This window comes from Odontesthes bonariensis, chromosome 13 (genome assembly GCF_027942865.1).
Source record: "Odontesthes bonariensis isolate fOdoBon6 chromosome 13, fOdoBon6.hap1, whole genome shotgun sequence".
Classification (NCBI taxonomy): Eukaryota; Metazoa; Chordata; class Actinopteri; order Atheriniformes; family Atherinopsidae; genus Odontesthes; species Odontesthes bonariensis.
Genome location: NC_134518.1, coordinates 38,258,698 through 38,271,904, shown reverse-complemented (window position 1 = coordinate 38,271,904; position 13,207 = coordinate 38,258,698). Strand labels below are relative to the sequence as shown.

The window sequence follows — 13,207 nt, the reverse complement described above, 5'->3', positions numbered from 1 at the left end:
CAGAGAATCATAAAATGAGACAATTAACACTTAAAATCAGATGTATTACGTTTCTCCTCCAAAGTCTCATCAAAATAAATCTTGTTTTAAGATTCAATAACAAGCTCAACATGCACACAGAAAATATCTGAAAACACACTTTACTCCTTGGATTTTAAGCATATGACACATGTTTGTTCACAAAACTGCCTTTGTTCAATCTAGAAACAAGACTCCTACAATCTCAATTTAAGAAATCTCGCCAAGTCAAATTATCTTGCTGCATGGACAGATTTTTTCACTTGTTCTGAGGACCTTTTCCCTTAGTTTTAATGTTTTTATCTTGTTTGAAGACTCCTATTTCTTGCAGTGTTGGACTTTAACTTCTGACTCTGTGGTTCTTTTTCTGATTTTAAAATCAGTTTTAAACTTACTTTGTAGAGTTTGAGCTAAAGTTTATTGGTACAGAAATACTCCAGGCTGTTCCAGGCTCCTTGTGGAAGGTGATGACCTGCTGGTTTTCTTCTCGACTTCTCGTGGAAACACAAATGTTTCGTCCTCTGACCCGACCACGAGGGTTAGGGGCAGCCTGATGAAACCTGCTCCGAGTCGTGTTCACTTTCTCTCTGGTTGCTGCCGTTTGTCGCCACAAACTCTCATTAGGAGGCAAAAAGTAGATCCTGCTCCATGTGGACAAAATAAGATCCGACGGCTGCGTGTCAGCGATCTAACCGGGTCAGAATCAGGATTTATTCTCAGTTCTGTTCTGGCTTTAGTTTTATATTTATCTGATGTCGTCTCAGTCTGGTTCTGACTCAGTTAGATTCACCAGAATTTGTTCTCAGTCCGGTTTCATTCGGTTTTTTATTGTTAGAGTTTTATTTTGAAAATCAGCTTCCTGTTACTCCTCCAGTTAGTTGATGATATCCTGTCACTATTTAACCTCCTGAGTTCTCCTTGAGCTCATCCTTGGTTCTCAGTCTGGTTCTGTTCAGACTTTGCATCTTGTTCATTTGGAGTTTTCTGGAGTAACGCTTTTGTTTAGTGAGTAAGATGAATAAAAGTTACCTCAGGTTCTGCCTCCAGCGGGTCTGTTTTTGGGTCCAAACCTCCGGACTTTAACCATGGAGCTGCAGCTGGAAGGCTTGAGGTCAGTTTCTGAACGCCTCGTTTCTCCGGTGTGTGACGCCGACCTGAGTTAAAGTAATATTTGGAGTCGGTAAACCTCCTGGCTAGGCCTATAGCAGCAGAACTATGGGATGTTTCAGGGTCACCTGAGCCATCCCTAACTATAAGCTTTATCAGAAAGGAAAGTTTTAAGCCTGATCTTAAAGGTAGAGAGGGGCCTGATAACTGAAGGCTCTGCCTCCCAAACTGGCAGCTGGTTCCACAGAGAGGGGCCTGATAACCGAAGGCTCTGCCTCCCAAACTGGCAGCTGGTTCCACAGAGAGGGGCCTGATAACTGAAGGCAGTGCCTCCCAAACTGGCAGCTGGTTCCACAGAGAGGGGCCTGATAACTGAAGGCAGTGCCTCCCAAACTGGCAGCTGGTTCCACAGAGAGGGGCCTGATAACTGAAGGCAGTGCCTCCCAAACTGGCAGATGGTTCCACAGAGAGGGGCCTGATAACTGAAGGCTCTGCCTCCCAAACTGGCAGCTGGTTCCACAGAGAGGGGCCTGATAACTAAAGGCTCTGCCTCCCAAACTGGCAGCTGGTTCCACAGAGAGGGGCCTGATAACCGAAGGCTCTGCCTCCCAAACTGGCAGCTGGTTCCACAGAGAGGGGCCTGATAACCGAAGGCTCTGCCTCCCAAACTGGCAGCTGGTTCCACAGAGAGGGGCCTGATAACTAAAGGCTCTGCCTCCCAAACTGGCAGCTGGTTCCACAGAGAGGGGCCTGATAACTGAAGGCTCTGCCTCCCAAACTGGCAGCTGGTTCCACAGAGAGGGGTCTGATAACTGAAGGCTCTGCCTCCCAAACTGGCAGCTGGTTCCACAGAGAGGGGCCTGATAACCGAAGGCTCTGCCTCCCAAACTGGCAGCTGGTTCCACAGAGAGGGGCCTGATAACCGAAGGCTCTGCCTCCCAAACTGGCAGCTGGTTCCACAGAGAGGGGCCTGATAACCGAAGGCTCTGCCTCCCAAACTGGCAGCTGGTTCCACAGAGAGGGGCCTGATAACCGAAGGCTCTGGTTCCACAGAGAGGGGCCTGATAACCGAAGGCTCTGCCTCCCAAACTGGCAGCTGGTTCCACAGAGAGGGGCCTGATAACCGAAGGCTCTGCCTCCCAAACTGGCAGCTGGTTCCACAGAGAGGGGCCTGATAACTGAAGGCAGTGCCTCCCAAACTGGCAGCTGGTTCCACAGAGAGGGGCCTGATAACTGAAGGCAGTGCCTCCCAAACTGGCAGCTGGTTCCACAGAGAGGGGCCTGATAACTGAAGGCAGTGCCTCCCAAACTGGCAGATGGTTCCACAGAGAGGGGCCTGATAACTGAAGGCTCTGCCTCCCAAACTGGCAGCTGGTTCCACAGAGAGGGGCCTGATAACTAAAGGCTCTGCCTCCCAAACTGGCAGCTGGTTCCACAGAGAGGGGCCTGATAACCGAAGGCTCTGCCTCCCAAACTGGCAGCTGGTTCCACAGAGAGGGGCCTGATAACCGAAGGCTCTGCCTCCCAAACTGGCAGCTGGTTCCACAGAGAGGGGCCTGATAACTGAAGGCAGTGCCTCCCAAACTGGCAGCTGGTTCCACAGAGAGGGGCCTGATAACTGAAGGCAGTGCCTCCCAAACTGGCAGCTGGTTCCACAGAGAGGGGCCTGATAACTGAAGGCAGTGCCTCCCAAACTGGCAGATGGTTCCACAGAGAGGGGCCTGATAACTGAAGGCTCTGCCTCCCAAACTGGCAGCTGGTTCCACAGAGAGGGGCCTGATAACTAAAGGCTCTGCCTCCCAAACTGGCAGCTGGTTCCACAGAGAGGGGCCTGATAACCGAAGGCTCTGCCTCCCAAACTGGCAGCTGGTTCCACAGAGAGGGGCCTGATAACCGAAGGCTCTGCCTCCCAAACTGGCAGCTGGTTCCACAGAGAGGGGCCTGATAACTAAAGGCTCTGCCTCCCAAACTGGCAGCTGGTTCCACAGAGAGGGGCCTGATAACTGAAGGCTCTGCCTCCCAAACTGGCAGCTGGTTCCACAGAGAGGGGTCTGATAACTGAAGGCTCTGCCTCCCAAACTGGCAGCTGGTTCCACAGAGAGGGGCCTGATAACCGAAGGCTCTGCCTCCCAAACTGGCAGCTGGTTCCACAGAGAGGGGCCTGATAACCGAAGGCTCTGCCTCCCAAACTGGCAGCTGGTTCCACAGAGAGGGGCCTGATAACCGAAGGCTCTGCCTCCCAAACTGGCAGCTGGTTCCACAGAGAGGGGCCTGATAACCGAAGGCTCTGGTTCCACAGAGAGGGGCCTGATAACCGAAGGCTCTGCCTCCCAAACTGGCAGCTGGTTCCACAGAGAGGGGCCTGATAACCGAAGGCTCTGCCTCCCAAACTGGCAGCTGGTTCCACAGAGAGGGGCCTGATAACCGAAGGCTCTGCCTCCCAAACTGGCAGCTGGTTCCACAGAGAGGGGCCTGATAACCGAAGGCTCTGCCTCCCAAACTGGCAGCTGGTTCCACAGAGAGGGGCCTGATAACCGAAGGCTCTGCCTCCCAAACTGGCAGCTGGTTCCACAGAGAGGGGCCTGATAACCGAAGGCTCTGCCTCCCAAACTGGCAGCTGGTTCCACAGAGAGGGGCCTGATAACCGAAGGCTCTGCCTCCCAAACTGGCAGCTGGTTCCACAGAGAGGGCCCTGATAACCGAAGGCTCTGCCTCCCAAACTGGCAGCTGGTTCCACAGAGAGGGGCCTGATAACCGAAGGCTCTGCCTCCCAAACTGGCAGCTGGTTCCACAGAGAGGGGCCTGATAACCGAAGGCTCTGCCTCCCAAACTGACAGCTGGTTCCACAGAGAGGGGCCTGATAACTGAAGGCTCTGCCTCACAAACTGGCAGCTGGTTCCACAGAGAGGGGCCTGATAACTGAAGGCTCTGCCTCCCAAACTGGCAGCTGGTTCCACAGAGAGGGGCCTGATAACTGAAGGCTCTGCCTCCCAAACTGGCAGCTGGTTCCACAGAGAGGGGCCTGATAACCGAAGGCTGATCTCACTGCAGGACATTAATTATCAAAAATGATCAAAAGACTGTTTTCCAGACTTATTTGCCATAAAAATGTCGACAATCGGTTCTGTTGATTTGGACACGAGTGCTGATATAACAGCAGGAGGGCAGGTTGGAGGTTTCAGTCTGCCAGCTGTCAGAGTTTCAGACTCCTCTCACTCATGAAAGGTCGGGGTTAGAAGTAAATTGTAAAGTATATCTGTGGTACACAGCATTGTTGGTATGTGTAATCTGGCTCAGAGGAAGCGTGTAGAGGCTGAGTAACAGTGGTCCAAGAATCCACCCCAGAGGAACTCCACATGTCCTGGTGCTGAGCTCAGATTTATGCTCAACCACGGAAACAACATGGCTCCTGCCTTTGAGATGTGCCATATCCCACCAATACAACCACCGACGGCAGCTGGAACTATAAAACTCGTCAAAACAAAACAAAACAAATTAAAACAAAACAAAACACGTAAAAAACAAAAAAAACAAAACACGTCAAAACAAAAAACACGTCAAAACAAAACAAAAAACAAAACACGTCAAAACAAAACAAAATAAAACAAAAAAACAAAACAAAACATGTCAAAACAAAACACGTAAAAAAACAAAAAAAACCACGTCAAAACAAAAAACAAAATAAAAAATAAAAAAGTCAAAACAAAACAAAATACGTCAAAACAAAACAAAAAACAAAACACGTCAAAACAAAACAAAATAAAATAAAAAAAAACAAAACAAAACATGTCAAAACAAAAAACTAAATATGTCAAAACAAAAAAAAATAAAAAAATAAAAAAACAAAACATGTCAAAACAAAACACGTCAAAAGAAAACAAAACACGTCAAAACAAAATACGTCAAAACAAAACACGTCAAAACAAAAAACAAAATAAAAAAAGTCAAAACAAAACACGTCAAAACAAAACAAGTCAAAACAAAACACGTCAAAACAAAACAAAACACGTCAAAACAAAATATGTCAAAACAAAACAAAAAACAAAACACGTCAAAACAAAACAAAACACGTCAAAACAAAATACGTCAAAACAAAACAAAAAACAAAACATGTCAAAACAAAACAAAAAACAAAACACGTCAAAACAAAACAAAATAAAAAAATAAAAAAAAACAAAACACGTAAAAAACAAACAAAAAAAACACGTCAAAAGAAAACAAAACACGTAAAAAACAAAACACGTCAAAAGAAAACAAAACACGTAAAAAACAAAAAAAAACAAAACACGTCAAAACAAAAACAAAATAAAAAAAGTCAAAACAAAACACGTCAAAACAAAACAAAAAACAAAACACGTCAAAACAAAACAAAACACGTCAAAACAAAACAAAATAAAAAAATAAAAAAAAACAAAACACGTAAAAAACAAAAAAAAACAAAACACGTCAAAACAAAAAACAAAATAAAAAAAGTCAAAACAAAACACGTCAAAACAAAACAAAACAAAACACATCAAAACAAAACAAAACACGTCAAAACAAAACAAAATAAAATAAAAAAACAAAACAAAACATGTCAAAACAAAACACGTCAAAAGAAAACAAAACATGTAAAAAACAAAGAAAACAAAACACGTCAAAACAAAAAAAGTCAAAACAAAACAAAATACGTCAAAACAAAACAAAATACGTCAAAACAAAACAAAAAACGTCAAAACAAAATACGTCAAAACAAAACAAAAAACAAAACACGTCAAAACAAAACACGTCAAAACAAAACACGTCAAAAGAAAACAAAACACGTCAAAACAAAACACGTCAAAACAAAACAAAATAAAATAAAAAAACAAAACAAAACATGTCAAAACAAAACACGTCAAAAGAAAACAAAACATGTATTAAACAAAAAAAACAAAACACGTCAAAACAAAAAAAGTCAAAACAAAACAAAATACGTCAAAACAAAACAAAATACGTCAAAACAAAACAAAAAACAAAACACGTCAAAACAAAACAAAACACGTCAAAACAAAATACGTCAAAACAAAACAAAAAACAAAACACGTCAAAACAAAACAAAACACGTCAAAACAAAACAAAATAAAATAAAAAAACAAAACAAAACATGTCAAAACAAAACACGTCAAAAGAAAACAAAACATGTATTAAACAAAAAAAACAAAACACGCCAAAACAAAAAAGTCAAAACAAAACAAAATACGTCAAAACAAAACAAAAAACAAAACACGTCAAAACAAAACAAAAAACAAAACACGTCAAAACAAAACAAAACACGTCAAAACAAAATACGTCAAAACAAAACAAAAAACAAAACACGTCAAAACAAAACAAAACACGTCAAAACAAAATACGTCAAAACAAAACAAAAAACAAAACACGTCAAAACAAAACAAAATAAAAAAATAAAAAAACCCAAAACATGTCAAAAGAAAACAAAACACGTAAAAAACAAACAAAAAAAACACGTCAAAAGAAAACAAAACACGTAAAAAACAAAAAAAAACAAAACACGTCAAAACAAAACAAAACACGTCAAAACAAAACAAAAAACAAAACACGTCAAAACAAAACAAAACACGTCAAAACAAAACAAAATAAAAAAAATAAAAAAAAACAAAACACGTAAAAAACAAACAAAAAAAAAACACGTCAAAACAAAAAACAAAATAAAAAAAGTCAAAACAAAACACGTCAAAACAAAACAAAAAACAAAACACATCAAAACAAAACAAAACACGTCAAAACAAAACAAAATAAAATAAAAAAACAAAACATGTCAAAACAAAACACGTCAAAAGAAAACAAAACATGTAAAAAACAAAAAAAACAAAACACGTCAAAACAAAACAAAATACGTCAAAACAAAACAAAATACGTCAAAACAAAACAAAAAACAAAACACGTCAAAACAAAACACGTCAAAACAAAATACGTCAAAACAAAACAAAAAACAAAACACGTCAAAACAAAACACGTCAAAACAAAACAAAATAAAATAAAAAAACAAAACAAAACATGTCAAAACAAAACACGTCAAAAGAAAACAAAACATGTATTAAACAAAAAAAACAAAACACGTCAAAACAAAAAAAGTCAAAACAAAACAAAATACGTCAAAACAAAACAAAATACGTCAAAACAAAACAAAAAACAAAACACGTCAAAACAAAACAAAACACGTCAAAACAAAATACGTCAAAACAAAACAAAAAACAAAACACGTCAAAACAAAACAAAACACGTCAAAACAAAACAAAATAAAATAAAAAAACAAAACAAAACAAAACATGTCAAAACAAAACACGTCAAAAGAAAACAAAACACGTCAAAACAAAATAAAATAAAAAAACAAAACAAAACATGTCAAAACAAAACACGTCAAAAGAAAACAAAACATGTATTAAACAAAAAAAACAAAACACGTCAAAACAAAAAAAGTCAAAACAAAACAAAATACGTCAAAACAAAACAAAATACGTCAAAACAAAACAAAAAACAAAACACGTCAAAACAAAACAAAACACGTCAAAACAAAATACGTCAAAACAAAACAAAAAACAAAACACATCAAAACAAAACAAAACACGTCAAAACAAAACAAAATAAAATAAAAAAACAAAACAAAACATGTCAAAACAAAACACGTCAAAAGAAAACAAAACACGTAAAAAACAAAAAAAAACAAAACACGTCAAAACAAAAAACAAAATAAAAAAAGTCAAAACAAAACACGTCAAAACAAAACAAAAAACAAAACACATCAAAACAAAACAAAACACGTCAAAACAAAACACGTCAAAACAAAACAAAAAACAAAACACATCAAAACAAAACAAAACACGTCAAAACAAAACAAAATAAAATAAAAAAACAAAACAAAACATGTCAAAACAAAACACGTCAAAAGAAAACAAAACATGTAAAAAACAAAAAAAACAAAACACGTCAAAACAAAAAAAGTCAAAACAAAACAAAATACGTCAAAACAAAACAAAATACGTCAAAACAAAACAAAAAACAAAACACGTCAAAACAAAACAAAACACGTCAAAACAAAATACGTCAAAACAAAACAAAAAACAAAACACGTCAAAACAAAACAAAATAAAATAAAAAAACAAAACAAAACATGTCAAAACAAAACACGTCAAAAGAAAACAAAACATGTAAAAAACAAAAAAAAACAAAACACGTCAAAACAAAAAAAGTCAAAACAAAACAAAATACGTCAAAACAAAACAAAATACGTCAAAACAAAACAAAAAACAAAACACGTCAAAACAAAACAAAACACGTCAAAACAAAATACGTCAAAACAAAACAAAAAACAAAACACGTCAAAACAAAACAAAACACGTCAAAACAAAACAAAATAAAATAAAAAAACAAAACAAAACATGTCAAAACAAAAGACGTCAAAAGAAAACAAAACACGTAAAAAACAAAATACGTCAAAACAAAACAAAAAACAAAACACGTCAAAACAAAACACGTCAAAACAAAACAAAATAAAATAAAAAAACAAAACAAAACATGTCAAAACAAAACACGTCAAAAGAAAACAAAACATGTATTAAACAAAAAAAACAAAACACGTCAAAACAAAAAAAGTCAAAACAAAACAAAATACGTCAAAACAAAACAAAATACGTCAAAACAAAACAAAAAACAAAACACGTCAAAACAAAACAAAACACGTCAAAACAAAATACGTCAAAACAAAACAAAAAACAAAACACGTCAAAACAAAACAAAATAAAATAAAAAAACAAAACAAAACATGTCAAAACAAAACACGTCAAAAGAAAACAAAACACGTCAAAACAAAACACGTCAAAACAAAACAAAATAAAATAAAAAAACAAAACAAAACATGTCAAAACAAAACACGTCAAAAGAAAACAAAACATGTATTAAACAAAAAAAACAAAACACGTCAAAACAAAAAAAGTCAAAACAAAACAAAATACGTCAAAACAAAACAAAATACGTCAAAACAAAACAAAAAACAAAACACGTCAAAACAAAACAAAACACGTCAAAACAAAATACGTCAAAACAAAACAAAAAACAAAACACGTCAAAACAAAACAAAACACGTCAAAACAAAACAAAATAAAATAAAAAAACAAAACATGTCAAAACAAAACACGTCAAAAGAAAACAAAACACGTAAAAAACAAAAAAAACAAAACACGTCAAAACAAAAAAAGTCAAAACAAAACAAAATACGTCAAAACAAAACAAAATACGTCAAAACAAAACACATCAAAACAAAACACGTCAAAACAAAACAAAATAAAAAAAACTAAAAAAAACAAAACATGTCAAAACAAAACACGTCAAAAGAAAACAAAAAACGTAAAAAACAAACAAAAAAAACCACGTCAAAACAAAAAACAAAATAAAAAAAGTCAAAACAAAACAAAACACGTCAAAACAAAATACGTCAAAACAAAACACGTCAAAACAAAACACGTCAAAACAAAACACGTCAAAACAAAACAAAATAAAATAAAACAAAACACGTCAAAACTAAACAAAACACGTCAAAAGAAAAGAAAAGAAAAGAAAAGAAAACAACTGTTGGTAAACAGTTGTTACAGAGACTCGTGAAGCTCAGAAACATTAAAAATAGGATTACATTAACTACATTAACTACTTTAAACTTCAGTTTAAAATATGTTTACTGAACTGGTTTTATAAATAAAATCTAAAGTCCTGCTTCTCAGGCAGAAAAAGAGAAATTGAATGAGTTTAATTTGCTCACTGTTAGCCTTAGCTAACTCCGGGTAACATATGGAAAATGGATGGATGGGTAACAGTACGTTGTTGTGAGGCTTTATTCATACGTGCTGTTACACTGAACACTGGTTCCACACAGCAGGGAGATTTCTGAGGGTTAAACTGGGAGTGAGAGGGACTCTTTGTGTTGGTGTGCTGTCCTCAAACCTTCAAGCTGCTCTTTACAAACACAACAAGGAAACTGTGAGATGTGCAAGTCTGAGCTCAAACATGTTTGTTTCAGTCTGACTGAAGGGAAACTGTCACAGGTCCAGGTGCTGTGGGTCTTACCCGTTCACCTCCACCCACCACCTGAGTTTTTCATGGATCTGCAGACGGGCGACAGGCGGATAAATGCACAGATCTACGGTCGTCAGGCGGATAAATGCACAGATCTACGGTCGTCAGGCGGATAAATGCACAGATCTACGGTCGTCAGGCGGATAAATGCACAGATCTACGGTCGTCAGGCAGATAAATGCACAGATCTACGGTCGTCAGGCGGATAAATGCACAGATCTACGGTCGTCAGGCAGATAAATGCACAGATCTACGGTCGTCAGGCAGATAAATGCACAGATCTACGGTCGTCAGGCGGATAAATGCACAGATCTACGGCCCCCTGCTGAGTGTGTGAGGTCTGAACTGTACATGGTGACTGGTGGAGACTGTAAACACTGTGCTCTGTGATAATGAAGAGGCCAAACAAAGACGGGACTTCTTTAAACACTGCAGCAGCCAGAGGTCAGAGGTCAGCCAGAGAACTTGTGTTCTCGTGCTCTTCTGAAACGTCATCACTGAAGGACCGCGTACTGTTCCAGTTCAAAGTGGCATCCAGAGCAGTACGCTCCAGATGTGTGCTGGCTCCGCCCACTTTATCGAGTCTGCTTCTGTGGTGACTTCAGACAGCTCGCTGTCCCAGAATGCAGTGCGGGTCAAAGGTTAACAGGTATGCCATTAGCTCCTCCTCCTCAGCCTCACGCTTCCTCTGCAGCTTTAAAATAAAGAACTTCAGCAGCAGCTGAAGCCCCCCCCCCTCAGTATTAATTAGTATCTCCAATCTAATTAAAAAAAAAAAAAAAAAAAAAACGAGCACAGACCGCTCAGTCAATGGCACGCACCCATAGAACAAATACACACTCACACTCACACACACATCACACAACCTGACTATCGACTGCTAACAACCATGATCAGTAACCTACACAAACCCAGACACATAATGGCTCGGCGGCCAGCAACCAGATAAACCAACGAAGTGAATCAATCCTGTGAAAGAATGAAAACAAGTGAATGAAACCTGCACTCACCCATTATGAAGTTAACTCTGCCAGCCCCTCCATAACCTGCTCAGCCAACTCCTTGACGTCGGGTATGGTTGCTAACGTTACGGCGGCTAGCATTAGCAGCTAGGCTGCTAGGCTTGCTAAATCGGTAAGCATTAGGCTACAGAAGAAAGCTAGTCTTTTTAGCTACATTATATTATCATCTTTCTTCTCGGCTATAACCTTTGTTTACGGCCACTGGCCCTAACCTGACGCACTAGCTGTCAAATCACCGGAAGTTTTCACCGGAAGTACTGGAGCACACACACAAGCTCGAACGTCAGCGGTCGCCATATTGTGCACAGAGCGATAGAAAATCGTCTCTCCAGACATATCTGGAAAATAAAATTGGCGAAATTTAAGACATTTTAAGACCTTAAAAAACGTATTTTTATATTTAAGACTTTTTAAGGATCCGTGGAGATGCTGTAATGGCGGTATGGACAGATCCACTTGAGGGATGGGGGCAGGGGGCGCAATCGTATCACGCACCTGCTTCTGAACTTGTCCTGAAGACGCAAGGTCTGTGTACCCCCCCCCCCCCCAAAAAAAATGTATACAATACATTACGAACCACATGGCCATTAACGGGCTGCTAGCAAATGTAGACTAGATAAATACATTTAAAAATCGTATATTTAAAAAAAATTAAATAAAAAAATCGGAGGCCACCGGCCCAGATGTGGACCGGCCCACCGGGCATTTGCCCGGTCGCACAGATTGCCAGTCCGAGCCTGGGTGCACACACTGAGGGGGGCGACATCACACAAACATGTAAACAACATGTAAACAACACACAAACATGTAAACAACACAGAAACATGTAAACAACACAAACATGTGAACATGTAAACAACATGTGAACAACACAGAAACATGTAAATAACACGTGAATAACACAGAAACATGTAAACACACACAAACATGTAAACAACATGTAAACACACACAAACATGTAAACAACATGTAAACATGTAAATAACATGTAAATAACATGTAAACAACACAGAAACATGTAAATAACATGTAAACAACATGTAAACACACAGAAACATGTAAATAACATGTAAACACACACAAACATGTAAACAACATGTAAACATGTAAATAACATGTAAATAACATGTAAATAACATGTAAACACACACAAACATGTAAATAACATGTAAACACACACAAACATGTAAACAACATGTAAACATGTAAATAACATGTAAACAACATGTAAACAACACAGAAACATGTAAATAACACGTGAATAACACAGAAACATGTAAACACACACAAACATGTAAACAACACAAACATGTGAACATGTAAACAACATGTGAACAACACAGAAGTAAACAAACAACTCGGCTGATGTTGTTGTTTTGTGATGTCAGAGGAGGTTCTGACTGATGACATGATGTTGGTGTTTATTCTGGCTTTTAGATGTGTTGCCATGACAACAACAAAACAACAAAATGTGCCATCTTTAGGACAAAAAGTCCACAAAGGAAAATAGCAACACAGAACTCTGAACTAAAGATCAGTTTTGTACCATGTGAGAAAATTAAAGATGATTTTAAAGTAAGCTCAAAATGTTTTTTGTCATCGTTTATAATTGAAGGTGTTTTATCAGCTCTTAAATCCCATATTTGAACATACTGAGGGCCTGATTTACGCGTTTAACGGGCAGCTGAACATGTTTGACTTTGTCAACATTCACCGACATAAGGAGTAAATGAGTTCTCGGTGTGAATGTGCAGCAGGCTGATCCAGGAGAGACGTCAGGTCGGAGAGGCTGTAAAAAACTGTATCTCATTCAGCTTTAAAGCTTTAAAGCTTCATCTGACCCGTTTACTTGTGTTTCTGTAGTTTTCTGCTGTTTGTGAAACATTTCTGAAAAGGTTCGCTCTCCTTTACAAATGATGGTGATTGAAACACTGGTTTCTGGTGTAAATGTTGAG

The 13,207-nt window shown here is 38.5% G+C and overlaps 1 protein-coding gene across 3 annotated transcripts in view; it reads left to right on the top strand.

Moving 5' to 3' along the window:
* slc44a1b (solute carrier family 44 member 1b) overlaps positions 1 to 13,207 on the top strand; it is a 51,992-nt gene that overhangs the window by 371 nt on the left and 38,414 nt on the right. The window lies entirely within an intron of this gene.